Raw genomic sequence first — 14,151 nt, forward strand, 5'->3', positions numbered from 1 at the left:
TTTCACCCTTTCGACCGCCGAACGAGGCCCCAGGGCCACCAAACTTTTAGGGCCGCACCAGGGGGCCGTGGCGAGAAGGAAAATGGCGCCCCCTAGTCGATCGGACGTTTCTAAGCGAAGTCCGCGAAACCGTTGTGGTGATTCATTTAAATGGGCGAGTGGGATTTTCATGGAAAGGTCCCAGGGGCCCCAAATTCGGCACGGTGACCCCTGGGCCCGCCCCGAGCGACGTACCGAAAGCACCGGGCCCTAGAGTAAAGGCAAATATATTTTAGCCTCTATGCAAAATCTCTCCCTCGAGGCTGTTTCACTCTCACACTGAAAGAGCCTTTCAGGCCTTTAAATGATTTGATGGCGGGGGAGGGGCGTTTTTTTGCAGGGGCCCTCGAGTTCCTGGAGAGTCGGAATCCAAAGTCCCGGGGTGCCACGACCCTCCGTCTGCGTACAGGGGCCGTCCCACGGGCCATTTGCAGGCATGTCGGTTTTGGCCACTTTTTCGGCATTTCGGCCCCTGAACGAGGCCCCAGGGCCACCAAACTTTTCCGGGGCATCCCACAGAGTCTCCCCAAACACGTTTCATTAAAATATTTCGAAAGCCTAGCTTAAAAACCACTTTGTCCGCGAAGAAACCATTTTTCCCGCCAAAAAATGGTTTCGAAGACACTCGTTTTCATGCAAACCAAACACCGAAATAACTTAAAAATTAGTGTGATGTGTTCAGTGGAGTGTGCTTAGTACAGTAGAGGTGGTTTAATCAAAAAAAATTTAAAAAAATCTCCAGTCACCATCCACATTTTTCAGTCACCATCCACAATGAATGGGCTCGTAACGAACGGGGCCTAAGAAACGCTTAGAAAGCGGCCAGGGCCCTCAAACTCTGGGGGCCCGCTCGGGGTCACCAGACGACGGAGCTCGCCGAGTTTCGGGCTCCTGCGACCTTCCGTGTCCGTGTGGCAGCTCGTTTCGTTGGTTTGACCTTTTCGACTCCTGTCATTTTCAAAATGTGCTTTTTTCACACTTTTTCGACGTTTCGACCCCTGAACGAGGGCCCAGGGCCACCAAACTTTTCCGCCCGCACCAGGGGGCCGTGGGAAGACGGAAAACGTCGCCCTCTAGTCGATCGGCCATTGCGAAGCGGTGTCCACGAAACCACAGTGGCAAAATACATTCGTTCAATGGGCGAGTGGGATTTTTTCAGAAACGTCCCAGGGGCCCCAAATTCGGCAAGCTGACCCCTTGGCCCTCCCCGACCGACGTACCCAAAGCAGGGGGCGCTAGAGCAGAGTGAAATTTTTCTCAGCCTCTGTGCAGAAATCCTCTCTCAGGGCTGTTTCCCTCTCAGACTGAAAAGGCCCTTTCAGGTTTTTAAATTTTTTTCGGGGGAGGGGCGATTTTTTCTAAAGGCCCTAGGGCCCCACGCTTCGGGGCCCCGCGTCAGGGGCCCCTGGAGAGTCGGAATCTGAAGTATCGGGGTACCACGACCCTGCGTCTCCGTACGGGGGCCGTCCCACGGGCCATTTAAACGGCGCAACGGGTTCGCGGACGAGCGTCCCTTTTTCGACCTTTCGGCCCCTGAACGAGGCCCTAGGGCCACCAAGCTTTCCCGCCCGCACCGGGGGGACGTGGCGAGTCGGAAAACGGCGCCCCCTAGTCGGTCGGCCCTTCCGAAGCGGCGTCCGCGAAACCACTGTGCAAAATACATTCATTCAATGGGGGAGTGGGATTTTGATAGAAATGTCCCAGGGGCCCCAAACTCTGCACGGTGGCCCCTGGGCCCGCCCCGAGCGACATGCCAAAGGCGCAAGGCTCTAGACCGAAGGCAACACTTTCCCGCCCTTTTAACACTAATCTCGGCCTTGTGTGTCTCTCACTCATGCACCCTCAGAGCCTTTTGAGCGAAAGTTGGTTATAAGTGGCAAACTTTTTTTAGGAAGGTCCCAGATTTTCAAGCTTCGGGGCCGTGAGTCGGGGGCCCCTGGAGGGTCAGAATCTCAAATCTCAATGCGCCACGACCCTGCGTCTCCGTGCGGGGGCCGTCCCACGGGCCATTTAACGGCGCAACGGGTTCGCGGACGAGCGCCCCTTTTTCGACCTTTCGGCCCCTGAACGAGGCCCCAGGGCCACCAAGCTTTCCCGCCCGCACCAGGGGGCCGTGGCGAGTCGGAAAACGGCGCCCCCTAGTCGGTCGGCCCTTCCGAAGCGGCGTCCGCGAAACCATTGTGGAAAATACATTCATTTTATGGGCGAGTGGGATATTTTTCTAAATGTCCCCGGGGCCCCAAATTCGGCATGCTGACCCCTGGGCCCGCCCCGAGCGACGTGCCAAAAGCACCGGGCCCTTGAGCGAAGGCAAAACATTTTCAGAAGCTAACCCTAATTCTGACGCTAACCCTAATGCGCGGTCCCTTTTCTGACCTTTCGGCCCCTGAACGAGGCCCTAGGGCCACCAAGCTTTCCCGCCCGCACCAGGGGGCCGTGGCGAGTCGGAAAACGGCGCCCCCTAGTCGGTCGGCCCTTCCGAAGCGGCGTCCGCGAAACCGTTGTGGCGAATACATTCATTCAATGGGCGAGTGGGATTTTGATAGAAATGTCCCAGGGGCCCCAAACTCTGCACGGTGAACCCTGGGCCCGCCCCGAGCGACATACCAAAAGGGCCCGGGCCTAGGGCCTGAGAAAGTATTTTTTATCAGCTTTGATCCATCTCTCTGTCTGCCATTGAGGTCAATGGCAGACACTCAGAAACAGGCCCGTTTTCAGCCGTACACTCGTCCGGACTTTAAACGCTTGGCAAGCGGCTAGGGCCCTCAAACTCGGGGGCCCGACTCGGGGCCACCAGACGACGGAACTCGCCGAGTTTCGGGCTCCCGCGACCTTCCGTCTCCGTGCGGTCGCGCGTTCCGTTGGTTTGACCTTTTTGACCCTTGTAACGTGTTTTTCACACTTTTTTGACCTTTCGACCACTGAACGAGGCCCCAGGGCCACCAAACTTCTCCGCCCGCACCAGGGGGCCGTGGCGAGTCGGAAAACGGCGCCCCCTAGTCCGTCGGCCCTTTCGAAGCGTCGTCCGAGAAACCACTGTGGCAAAATACATTCATTCAATGGGCGAGTGGGATTTTTTTCGAAATGTCCCCGGGGCCCCAAATTCGGCACGCTGACCCCTTGGCCCTCCCTGACCGACATACCAAAAGCAGGGGGCGCTAGAGCAATGTCAAATTTTTCTAAAGGCCCTAGAGATCCGCGCTTCGGGGCCCCGCGTCAGGGGCCCCTGGAGGGCCAGAATCTCAAATCTCAACGTCCCACGACCCTGCGTCCCCGTTTGGAACTTTTGGTAAATTTAGTGGGTTATTGGACAAAAAGTGGGTCCGTGGGACGGGGGCGTGGCCTGGGAGTGGGTGGGGGGGGTCAACGGGAAGTTTGCGCCATACAGTGGGTTATTGGACAAAAAGTGGGTCCGTGGGACGGGGGCGTGGCCTGGGAGTGGGTGGGGGGGGTCAACGGGAAGTTTGCGCCATACAGTGGGTTATTGGACAAAAAGTGGGTTCGTGGGACGGGGGCGTGGCCTGGGAGTGGGTGGGAGTGGGTGGGGGGGTCAACGGGAAGTTTGCGCCATATAATGGGTTATTGGACAAAAAATGGGTCCGTGGGACGGGGGGGGGGGGGGTGGGGGGGTGGGTGGGGGGGGGGTGGGGGGGCATTTGCCCAATACAGTGGGTTATTGGACAAAAAATGGGTTAGTGGGATGGGGGGGGGGGGGTTGGGGGGGTTGGGGGGGGGGGGGGGTCATGGGGCAATATGCTCTCTATCGCCCACTAGAGTTGTCCGAAAACCAACGGTTCCGTGGCAAGTAAGTAAGGATCCGTGAATAGGGGGGTTATTAATAAAGGCCCACTCTCTACCAAGTCTGTGGGCAATTGTCATCCAAATTCACCCTACGATCCCTCGCGCCCATAGTGCGCCAATTGGCAGCTTGTTAACATGGGCTTTTTTCCACGAACCCACGTTTTGGACTAACTCTCAAAAGCATCTTGCACTCATAGTGAGCTCATAGACTGACATTCCCTCTCGAAGGGTCAAACTGAAAACACACTCGGAACCGATCTAGAACCCGGCGACCCGGGATCTAGAACCGGGGGCCCCCGGACTACCACCGTGTCGAGTTTGGGGCCGCTGCGACCTTTCGACCCCTTTTGGCCCCCGTTTGTTTGACGGCCCACGTGCAACTTGTTCCATGGGGCTGTTCGTGGCCAATTAGCGCGAAAAAAAGTCCGAGGGACGCGGAACTCTAGAACCCGTCCCCGGGGCCCGTGGCGGGACGCATACGTCAGTTTCGGGACAATCGGGCGTTTCCTTCAAACCGTTTGGCCGAAACACATACCTAGAACCGATCTAGAACCGCGCGACCCGTGATCTAGAACCGGGGGCCCCCGGACTAGCGCCGTGCCGAATTTGGGGCCCCTGCGACCTTTCGACCCCTTTTGGCCCCCCTTTGTTTGACGGCCCACGTGCAACTTGTTCCATGGGGCTGTTGGTGGCCAATTAGCGCGAAAAAAGGTCAGAGGGACACGGAACTCTAGAACCCGTCCCAGGGGCCCGTGAGGGGACACATAAGTCAGTTTCGGGTCGATCGGACCTTTCTGTCACACGTTCCACGAAACACCTGTGAAAATGAATGGGATAAGTTGCAAGTGTCAGTGGCCCCTGTTCGGCCCCCCGAGGTCCCACGGGCCCCAAACGCTGCGTGCCGGGCCCCCTCGGGCCCCCGAACGACATATCAGGGGGACGGGTCTCCAGAACTCAGGGCTCATTTTTTTCCCTCCCTTGTTCAAGTTTCTCTCAAAAGCATCTTGCACTCATAGTGAGCTCATAGACTGACATTCCCTCTCGAAGGGTCAAACTGAAAACACACTCGGAACCGATCTAGAACCCGGCGACCCGGGATCTAGAACCGGGGGCCCCCGGACTACCACCGTGTCGAGTTTGGGGCCGCTGCGACCTTTCGACCCCTTTTGCCCCCCGTTTGTTTGACGGCCCACGTGCAACTTGTTCCATGGGGCTGTTGGTGGCCAATTAGCGCGAAAAAAAGTCAGAGGGACGCGGAACTCTAGAACCCGTCCCCGGGGCCCGTGACGAGACGCATGTATCAGTTTCGGGCCGATCGGGCCTTTCCAACAAGCCGTTTTGCTGAAACCCATACTTAGAACCGATCTAGAACCACCAAATCCATTATCTAGAACCGGGGGCCCCCGGACTACCGCCGTGCCGAGTTTGGGGCCGCTGCGACCTTTCGACCCCTTTTGGCCCCCGTTTGTTTGACGGCCCACGTGCAACTTGTTCCATGGGGCTGTTGGTGGCCAATTAGCGCCAAAAAAGGTCAGAGGGACGCGGAACTCTAGGGCCCGTCCCAGGGGCCCGTGACGGGACGCATACGTCAGTTTCGGGCCGATCGGACCTTTCTGTCCACCCTTCAGCGAGCACATGGTCCGATTAATGGCCGCCCTCTCTCACACATAGACATACATGCAGTCAGAGTGAACCAAAGTGAGGAGATTTTTGCACTGCAAAAACACACACTTGGAACCGATCTAGAACCCTGCGACCCGGGATCTAGAACCGGGGGCCCCTCGACTACCAGGGCGGGGAATTTGGAGGCGGTGCGACCTTTCGACCCCTGCATTTCCGCCCGCCCACGTGCAACTTGTTCAATGCAAACTTCACAGGCGCTTCCCGGTCAAGGGGGTCTTTTTTCGGGCAAACGAGCTGTTTTGGACACGGAACTCTAGAACCCGTCCCCGGGGCCCGTGGTGGGACGCATACGTCAGTTTCGGGACAATCGGGCGTTTCCTTCAAACCGTTTGGCCGAAACACATACCTAGAACCGATCTAGAACCGCGCGACCCGTGATCTAGAACCGGGGGCCCCCGGACTAGCGCCGTGCCAAATTTGGGGCCCCTGCGACCTTTCGACCCCTTTTGGCCCCCCTTTGTTTGACGGCCCACGTGCAACTTGTTCCATGGGGCTGTTGGTGGCCAATTAGCGCGAAAAAAGGTCAGAGGGACACGGAACTCTAGAACCCGTCCCAGGGGCCCGTGAGGGGACACATAAGTCAGTTTCGGGCCGATCGGACCTTTCTGTCACACGTTCCACGAAACACCTGTGAAAATGAATGGGATAAGTCGCACGTGTCAGTGGCCCCTGTTCGGCCCCCCGAGGTCCCACGGGCCCCAAACGCTGCGTGCCGGGCCCCCTCGGGCCCCCGAACGACATATCAGGGGGACGAGTCTCTAGAACTCAGGGCTCATTTTTTTGCCTCCCTTGTTCAAGTTTCTCTCAAAAGCATCTTGCACTCATAGTGAGCTCATAGACTGACATTCCCTCTCGAAGGGTCAAACTGAAAACACACTCGGAACCGATCTAGAACCCTGCGACCCGGGATCTAGAACCGGGGGCCCCCGGACTACCACCGTGTCGAGTTTGGGGCCGCTGCGACCTTTCGACCCCTTTTGGCCCCTGTTTATGTGACTTCCCACGTGCAACTTGTTCCATGGGGCTGTTGGTGGCCAATTAGCGCGAAAAAAGGTCCGAGGGACGCGGAACTTTAGAACCCGTCCCCGGGGCCCGTGACGAGACGCGTGTGTCAGTTTCGGGCCGATCGGGCCTTTCCAACAAGCCGCTTTGCTGGAACCCACACTTAGAACCGATCTAGAACCACCAAATCCAGGATCTAGAACCGGGGGCCCCCGGACTACCGCCGTGCCGAGTTTGGGGCCGCTGCGACCTTTCGACCCCTTTTGGCCCCCGTTTGTTTGACGGCCCACGTGCAACTTGTTCCATGGGGCTGTTGGTGGCCAATTAGCGCGAATAAAGGTCCGAGGGACGCGGAACTTTAGAACCCGTCCCCGGGGCCCGTGACGAGACGCGTGTGTCAGTTTCGGGCCGATCGGGCCTTTCCAACAAGCCGCTTTGCTGGAACCCACACTTAGAACCGATCTAGAACCACCAAATCCAGGATCTAGAACCGGGGGCCCCCGGACTACCGCCGTGCCGAGTTTGGGGCCGCTGCGACCTTTCGACCCCTTTTGGCCCCCGTTTGTTTGACGGCCCACGTGCAACTTGTTCCATGGGGCTGTTGGTGGCCAATTAGCGCGAAAAAAGGTCAGAGGGACGCGGAACTCTAGAACCCGTCCCAGGGGCCCGTGACGGGACGCATACGTCAGTTTCAGGCCGATCGGACCTCTCTGTCCACCCTTCGAGGAGCACGTGGCCTGAGACTAAGACCATGGTGAAGTTCGGGTGGTCAGGGGACCCCCCAGGCACTCCGTGGCAATGAAGAAGAGGATAGGTTGTTAGGGGTCAAAAAAGGCTCCTCGTGGTACTGAGGAAGACTGTGGTGAAGTTCAGGTGGTTAGGGGACCCCCCAGGCACTCCGTGGCAATGAAGAAGAGGACAGGTGGTTAGGGGTCGAAAAAGGCTCCCCGTGGCACTGAGGAAGACTGTGGTGAAGTTCAGGTGGTTAGGGGACCCCATAGGTACTCCGTAGCAATGAAGAAGAGGACAGGCGGTTAGGGGTCGAAACAGGCACTTCGTGGACCACGAGGAAGACTATGGTGAAGTTTGGGTGGTTAGGGGACCCCACAGGCACTTCGTGGCGATGAAGGAGAGAAAAGGTAGTTAGGGGTCGAAATAGGCCCTCCGTGGCACTGAGGAGGACTATGGTGAAGAGCAGGTAGTTGGCGGACCCCAAAAGCACTTGGTGGACCACCCAGTAGTGCACTGGCACCCCTATAGGCTACCACACAGAGCCTATGTTAATTTATGCTGATTTTGGCTACTTTATATGCGATTTCGGAAAGAGTACCACTCACCATCCGAATAAGCAGGATCTGGCGTCCTTTTCGAGCACGCGGACTTCGGAGTGCCTACGATGACAATGGCAACTTAAATGAATGGGAAAATTCCCACAGACAGCCTGGGTTCCCTTACTCATCGGAGGGAGCTCTCATTTGCCTCGCCCAGGGGGTTCAGTTTCCTCCCATTCCTGTGCTGGCATAATAGACACTATAAACTGGTCGCAAAGCAAGGTCCTTGTGACAGTACCCATGCAATGCATCTGAAAAGATGCATGGTATTGTATGGTAACCGTTATCCCACTGACAAAGCAGCCTATTGTTGGACTGTCAATTTAAAATATTATTCAACTAATCCAATAATAATAATAACAAAAACTATGGGCTAATAATAATAAAATGGCTATGGGCTGACAGCGAAGCAAAAGAGGCAGAGCGAGCCAGCCAGGAGTCGAACCTGGAATCTTCTGATTCGTAGTCAGACGCGTTATCCATTGCGCCACTGGCCCACCAGTCAGGCACCCTTGAGTGCATTTGCCTCGCCCAGGGGGTTCAGTTTCCTCCCATTCCTGTGCTGGCATAATAGACACTATAAACTTGTCGCAAAGCAAGGTCCTTGTGACAGTACCCATGCAATGCATCTGAAAAGATGCATGGTATTGTATGGTAACCGTTATCCCACTGACAAAGCAGCCTATTGTTGGACTGTCAATTTAAAATATTATTCAACTAATCCAATAATAATAATAACAAAAACTATGGGCTAATAATAATAACATGGCTATGGGCTGACAGCGAAGCAAATGAGGCAGAGCGAGCCAGCCAGGAGTCGAACCTGGAATCTTCTGACTCGTAGTCAGACGCGTTATCCATTGCGCCACTGTTTGAAGATATAAAGACTTTAGAGAAAGAAACAGACAAACACATTTGGTAACACATTAGTTAATACAGCCGTGCATATTACATTACTATATTTACTCATGATCACCTTGTAATGTTGATTATATATTATGCTTTGTGTGTCTATTTTTCTACCTTGTAATGTTGATTATATATTATGCTTTGTGTGTCTATATTTTTCTACATTGTAATGTTGATTATATATTATGCTTTGTGTGTCTATATTTTTCTACCTTGTAATGTTGATTATATATTATGCTTTGTGTGTCTATATTTTTCTACCTTGTAATGTTGATTATATATTATGCTTTGTGTGTCTATATTTTTCTACCTTGTAATGTTGATTATATATTATGCTTTGTGTGTCTATATTTTTCTACCTTGTAATGTTGATTATATATTATGCTTTGTGTGTCTATATTTTTCTACCTTGTAATGTTGATTATATATTATGCTTTGTGTGTCTATATTTTTCTAACAGGCTTAAAATGTTGATTTACATATCAGAATCTCAGAATGATCCCAGAGTAAGATGTCATTTTTTCAATAATTATTATACCATTATTATACCATTGTTATACCACTACTTTCCCCTCTTTTAAATTTCCTTTGCTCTATTACAAGTAACAGTTAAATGTAATGCATTCAAAATGTTAGCCTACTTAACGTTAGCTAAAAAAAAGTTAGTTTAGCATAAAAATATAGTAAAAGTACTAAAAGTAGAAGCATAATGTACACTATATTACAGTAATTGAATTATAATTAGTGATGCCTTAGTGTGTAACAATCATTTTAATGTTGCAACTGGTAAAGCTGTAGTAAACTGTAATGTTATGCTTTGTTCTGCTTGGTCGCTTTATCTATAAACACATTTTTTAATTATATTTTGTATTAATTACTTGAATTATTAGCTAGTCTGAGACACATGTTATTCATATAAAACAACTATATATTTGGCACTTCACTTTTATTGACAAAAGACTGACTTACTTTGCAAATTTTGATCCGAAGTTAATCAATGAATGTTATCCTCTTCTCCGGTCCCAATTCGCAAGTCTCTGGGGGGGAGGTGACTCTTGCCGTTTATTGGTCAATTCTTGGTTAGTTACTAGGCTGAATCATGGTAGCGATGAGAGCCGCGATTGGCCATAAGCGTACGAATCTTGGTTGCAGCAGGGAACGTGATTGGCTGTCATAACCAAGAATAGTACGAATCTTGGTTGCAGCAGGGAACGTGATTGGCTGTCATAACCAAGAATAACCACGATTTACAGGCGGCATGAAGCGCCACTGGCCCACCAGTCAGGCAGCCTTGAGTGCATTTGCCTCGCCCAGGGGGTTCAGTTTCCTCCCATTCCTGTGCTGGCATAATAGACACTATAAACTTGTCTTAAAGCAAGGTCCTTGTGACAGTACCCATGCAATGCATCTGAAAAGACGCATGGTATTGTATGGTAACCGTTATCCCACTGACAAAGCAGCCTATTGTTGGACTGTCAATTTAAAATATTATTCAACTAATCCAATAATAATAATAACAAAAACTATGCACGCGACTTGTTGGTGTCCGGCTGGGCAGAGGCCTGTCATGACATCTACTTTTTCTCATGCCAATAACAGGCCTGGAGCCAACGTCAGGAAGGGGTCTGATGAGGAGCCTGCTATAAAAAGCTTCAAGTTGGAGGCGTCACATGTTGGTGATCTTGGTTGCTTTGTTTTCATGGCAAGTTGTGGTGTTGTTAGGATATTCATACAGAGCCAGTGACAGTTTCTCAGTGGAATAACTGTGATCCAGGGTCAGAGACGTCTCCTCTCCTGGAGGAAAATTCAAGCCTTAGTGGTCTTGCTTGAGCAGACGTGCAAAATCTGGTAGAGGCACACAGCGAGGCTTGACGGGAAAGAGTCAGCAGACCTTCCCTGGTGGTCTAGTGGTTAGGATTCGGCGCTCTCACCGCCGCGGCCGGGTTCGATTCCCGGTCAGGGAATGAGCTTTTGCCCTCCAGCGGCGGTCGCGATTGCAAAACGCTGGACTACCAACTCAAGCGCTGACGGCCTCGTCGAGAAGCATGGCCAATGAAATGTTTGCTTGTGAAAAAGACCTCCTTCGAGCCAGAGTCGAACCAGCGACCTAAGGATTGCCAATTTGCCACCTACAGTCCTCCGCTCTACCAGCTGAGCTATCGAAGGCACATCGTTTGGGGACAGAACCTAAACCTATCAGGTTTCGTAAGCTCCGCCTGCCGGCTAAAAGTGCTAGTGGCACAGAGAGACGTCCTGGCTGTTTCCATAAGTGAAGCAAAGACAACACGAACTTCCCATACCGGGAGTCGAACCCGGGCCGCCTGGGTGAAAACCAGGAATCCTGACCGCTAGACCATATGGGAACTTCCTCAAGCCTCAAGCCTCAAGCCTCAAGCCTCAAGCAGGCCCTTTGGCTTTTAGTGTGTGACCGCCCCCCTTTAAGAATATGGGAATGATCCGAAGGGATAGTTTACTGAATTCAATTTCATCTGGCTCATCGGAGGGAGCTCTCATTTGCCTCGCCCAGGGGGTTCAGTTTCCTCCCATTCCTGTGCTGGCATAATAGACACTATAAACTGGTCGCAAAGCAAGGTCCTTGTGACAGTACCCATGCAATGCATCTGAAAAGATGCATGGTATTGTATGGTAACCGTTATCCCACTGACAAAGCAGCCTATTGTTGGACTGTCAATTTAAAATATTATTCAACTAATCCAATAATAATAATAACAAAAACTATGGGCTAATAATAATAAAATGGCTATGGGCTGACAGCGAAGCAAAAGAGGCAGAGCGAGCCAGCCAGGAGTCGAACCTGGAATCTTCTGATTCGTAGTCAGACGCATTATCCATTGCGCCACTGGCCCACCAGTCAGGCACCCTTGAGTGCATTTGCCTCGCCCAGGGGGTTCAGTTTCCTAAGGATTGCCAATTTGCCACCTACAGTCCTCCGCTCTACCAGCTGAGCTATCGAAGGCACATCGTTTGGTGACAGAACCTAAACCTATCAGGTTTCGAAAGCTCCGCCTGCCGGCTAAAAGTGCTAGTGGCACAGAGAGACGTCCTGGCTGTTTCCATAAGTGAAGCAAAGACAACACGAACTTCCCATACCGGGAGTCGAACACGGGCCGCCTGGGTGAAAACCAGGAATCCTGACCGCTAGACCATATGGGAACTTCCTCAAGGCTCAAGCAGGCCCTTTGGCTTTTAGTGTGTGACCGCCCCCCTTTAAGAATATGGGAATGATCGTATTTGTATGGTAACCATTATCCCACTGACAAAGCAGCCTATTGTTGGACTGTCAATTTAAAACATTATTCAACTAATCCAATAATAATAATAACAAAAACTATGGGCTAATAATAATAAAATGGCTATGGGCTGACAGCGAAGCAAAAGAGGCAGAGCGAGCCAGCCAGGAGTCGAACCTGGAATCTTCTGATTCGTAGTCAAACGCATTATCCATTGCGCCACTGGCCCACCAGTCAGGCAGCCTTGAGTGCATTTGCCTCGCCCAGGGGGTTCAGTTTCCTCCCATTCCTGTGCTGGCATAATAGACACTATAAACTTGTCTTAAAGCAAGGTCCTTGTGACAGTACCCATGCAATGCATCTGAAAAGACGCATGGTATTGTATGGTAACCGTTATCGAGAAGCATGGCCAATGAAATGTTTGCTTGTGAAAAAGACCTCCTTCGAGCCAGAGTCGAACCAGCGACCTAAGGATTGCCAATTTGCCACCTACAGTCCTCCGCTCTACCAGCTGAGCTATCGAAGGCACATCGTTTGGGGACAGAACCTAAACCTATCAGGTTTCGAAAGCTCCGCCTGCCGGCTAAAAGTGCTAGTGGCACAGAGAGACGTCCTGGCTGTTTCCATAAGTGAAGCAAAGACAACACGAACTTCCCATACCGGGAGTAGAACCCGGGCCACCTGGGTGAAAACCAGGAATCCTAACCGCTAGACCATATGGGAACTTCCTCAAGCCTCAAGCCTCAAGCCGCAAGCAGGCCCTTTGGCTTTTAGTGTGTGACCGCCCCCCTTTAAGAATATGGGAATGATCCGAAGGGATAGTTTACTGAATTCAATTTCATCTTTCTCATCGGAGGGAGCTCTCATTTGCCTCGCCCAGGGGGTTCAGTTTCCTCCCATTCCTGTGCTGGCATAATAGACACTATAAACTGGTCGCAAAGCAAGGTCCTTGTGACAGTACCCATGCAATGCATCTGAAAAGATGCATGGTATTGTATGGTAACCGTTATCCCACTGACAAAGCAGCCTATTGTTGGACTGTCAATTTAAAATATTATTCAACTAATCCAATAATAATAATAACAAAAACTATGCACGCGACTTGTTGGTGTCCGGCTGGGCAGAGGCCTGTCATGACATCTACTTTTTCTCATGCCAATAACAGGCCTGGAGCCAACGTCAGGAAGGGGTCTGATGAGGAGCCTGCTATAAAAAGCTTCAAGTTGGAGGCGTCACATGTTGGTGATCTCGGTTGCTTTGTTTTCATGGCAAGTTGTGGTGTTGTTAGGATATTCCTACAGAGCCAGTGACAGTTTCTCAGTGGAATAACTGTGATCCAGGGTCAGAGACGTCTCCTCTCCTGGAGGAAAATTCAAGCCTTAGTGGTCTTGCTTGAGCAGTTGCTGCAAAATCTGGTAGAGGCACACAGCCAGGCTTGACGGGAAAGAGTCAGCAGACCTTCCCTGGTGGTCTAGTGGTTAGGATTCGGCGCTCTCACCGCTGCGGCCCGGGTTCGATTCCCGGTCAGGGAATGAGCTTTTGCCCTCCAGCGGCGGTCGCGATTGCAAAACGCTGGACTACCAACTCAAGCGCTGACGGCCTCGTCGAGAAGCATGGCCAATGAAATGTTTGCTTGTGAAAAAGACCTCCTTCGAGCCAGAGTCGAACCAGCGACCTAAGGATTGCCAATTTGCCACCTACAGTCCTCCGCTCTACCAGCTGAGCTATCGAAGGCACATCGTTTGGGGACAGAACCTAAACCTATCAGGTTTCGTAAGCTCCGCCTGCCGGCTAAAAGTGCTAGTGGCACAGAGAGACGTCCTGGCTGTTTCCATAAGGGGAGCAAAGACAACACGAACTTCCCATACCGGGAGTCGAACCCGGGCCGCCTGGGTGAAAACCAGGAATCCTGACCGCTAGACCATATGGGAACTTCCTCAAGGCTCAAGCAGGCCCTTTGGCTTTTAGTGTGTGACCGCCCCCCTTTAAGAATATGGGAATGATCGTATTTGTATGGTAACCGTTATCCCACTGACAAAGCAGCCTATTGTTGGACTGTCAATTTAAAACATTATTCAACTAATCCAATAATAATAATAACAAAAACTATGGGCTAATAATAATAAAATGGCTAT

At 51.9% G+C, this 14,151-nt stretch overlaps 8 non-coding genes across 8 annotated transcripts; 1 reads left to right on the forward strand and 7 right to left on the reverse strand.

Annotated features, from left to right (window-relative positions):
• Positions 1–8,280: 8,280 nt before the first annotated feature.
• trnar-acg (transfer RNA arginine (anticodon ACG)) lies at positions 8,281–8,353 on the reverse strand. Its single transcript has one exon. It is a non-coding gene; the product is annotated as a tRNA-Arg (tRNA).
• Positions 8,354–10,844: 2,491 nt separating this feature from the next.
• On the reverse strand, positions 10,845–10,931 carry trnay-gua (transfer RNA tyrosine (anticodon GUA)). The gene is given in 2 exon segments: positions 10,845–10,880; positions 10,895–10,931. It is a non-coding gene; the product is annotated as a tRNA-Tyr (tRNA).
• A 125-nt stretch (positions 10,932–11,056) lies between these two features.
• Positions 11,057–11,128, reverse strand: trnae-uuc (transfer RNA glutamic acid (anticodon UUC)). The gene has a single exon. It is a non-coding gene; the product is annotated as a tRNA-Glu (tRNA).
• A 1,327-nt stretch (positions 11,129–12,455) lies between these two features.
• On the reverse strand, positions 12,456–12,542 carry trnay-gua (transfer RNA tyrosine (anticodon GUA)). Its single transcript is given in 2 exon segments — positions 12,456–12,491; positions 12,506–12,542. It is a non-coding gene; the product is annotated as a tRNA-Tyr (tRNA).
• Positions 12,543–12,667: 125 nt separating this feature from the next.
• trnae-uuc (transfer RNA glutamic acid (anticodon UUC)) lies at positions 12,668–12,739 on the reverse strand. Its single transcript has one exon. It is a non-coding gene; the product is annotated as a tRNA-Glu (tRNA).
• A 737-nt stretch (positions 12,740–13,476) lies between these two features.
• Positions 13,477–13,548, forward strand: trnae-cuc (transfer RNA glutamic acid (anticodon CUC)). The gene has a single exon. It is a non-coding gene; the product is annotated as a tRNA-Glu (tRNA).
• Positions 13,549–13,663: 115 nt separating this feature from the next.
• trnay-gua (transfer RNA tyrosine (anticodon GUA)) lies at positions 13,664–13,750 on the reverse strand. The gene is given in 2 exon segments: positions 13,664–13,699; positions 13,714–13,750. It is a non-coding gene; the product is annotated as a tRNA-Tyr (tRNA).
• A 125-nt stretch (positions 13,751–13,875) lies between these two features.
• Positions 13,876–13,947, reverse strand: trnae-uuc (transfer RNA glutamic acid (anticodon UUC)). The gene has a single exon. It is a non-coding gene; the product is annotated as a tRNA-Glu (tRNA).
• Positions 13,948–14,151: the final 204 nt, after the last annotated feature.

Source organism: Rhinichthys klamathensis, unplaced genomic scaffold (assembly GCF_029890125.1).
Source record: "Rhinichthys klamathensis goyatoka isolate OS25496 unplaced genomic scaffold, OSU_Roscu_1.1 h1tg000223l_1, whole genome shotgun sequence".
NCBI lineage: Eukaryota > Metazoa > Chordata > Actinopteri > Cypriniformes > Leuciscidae > Rhinichthys > Rhinichthys klamathensis.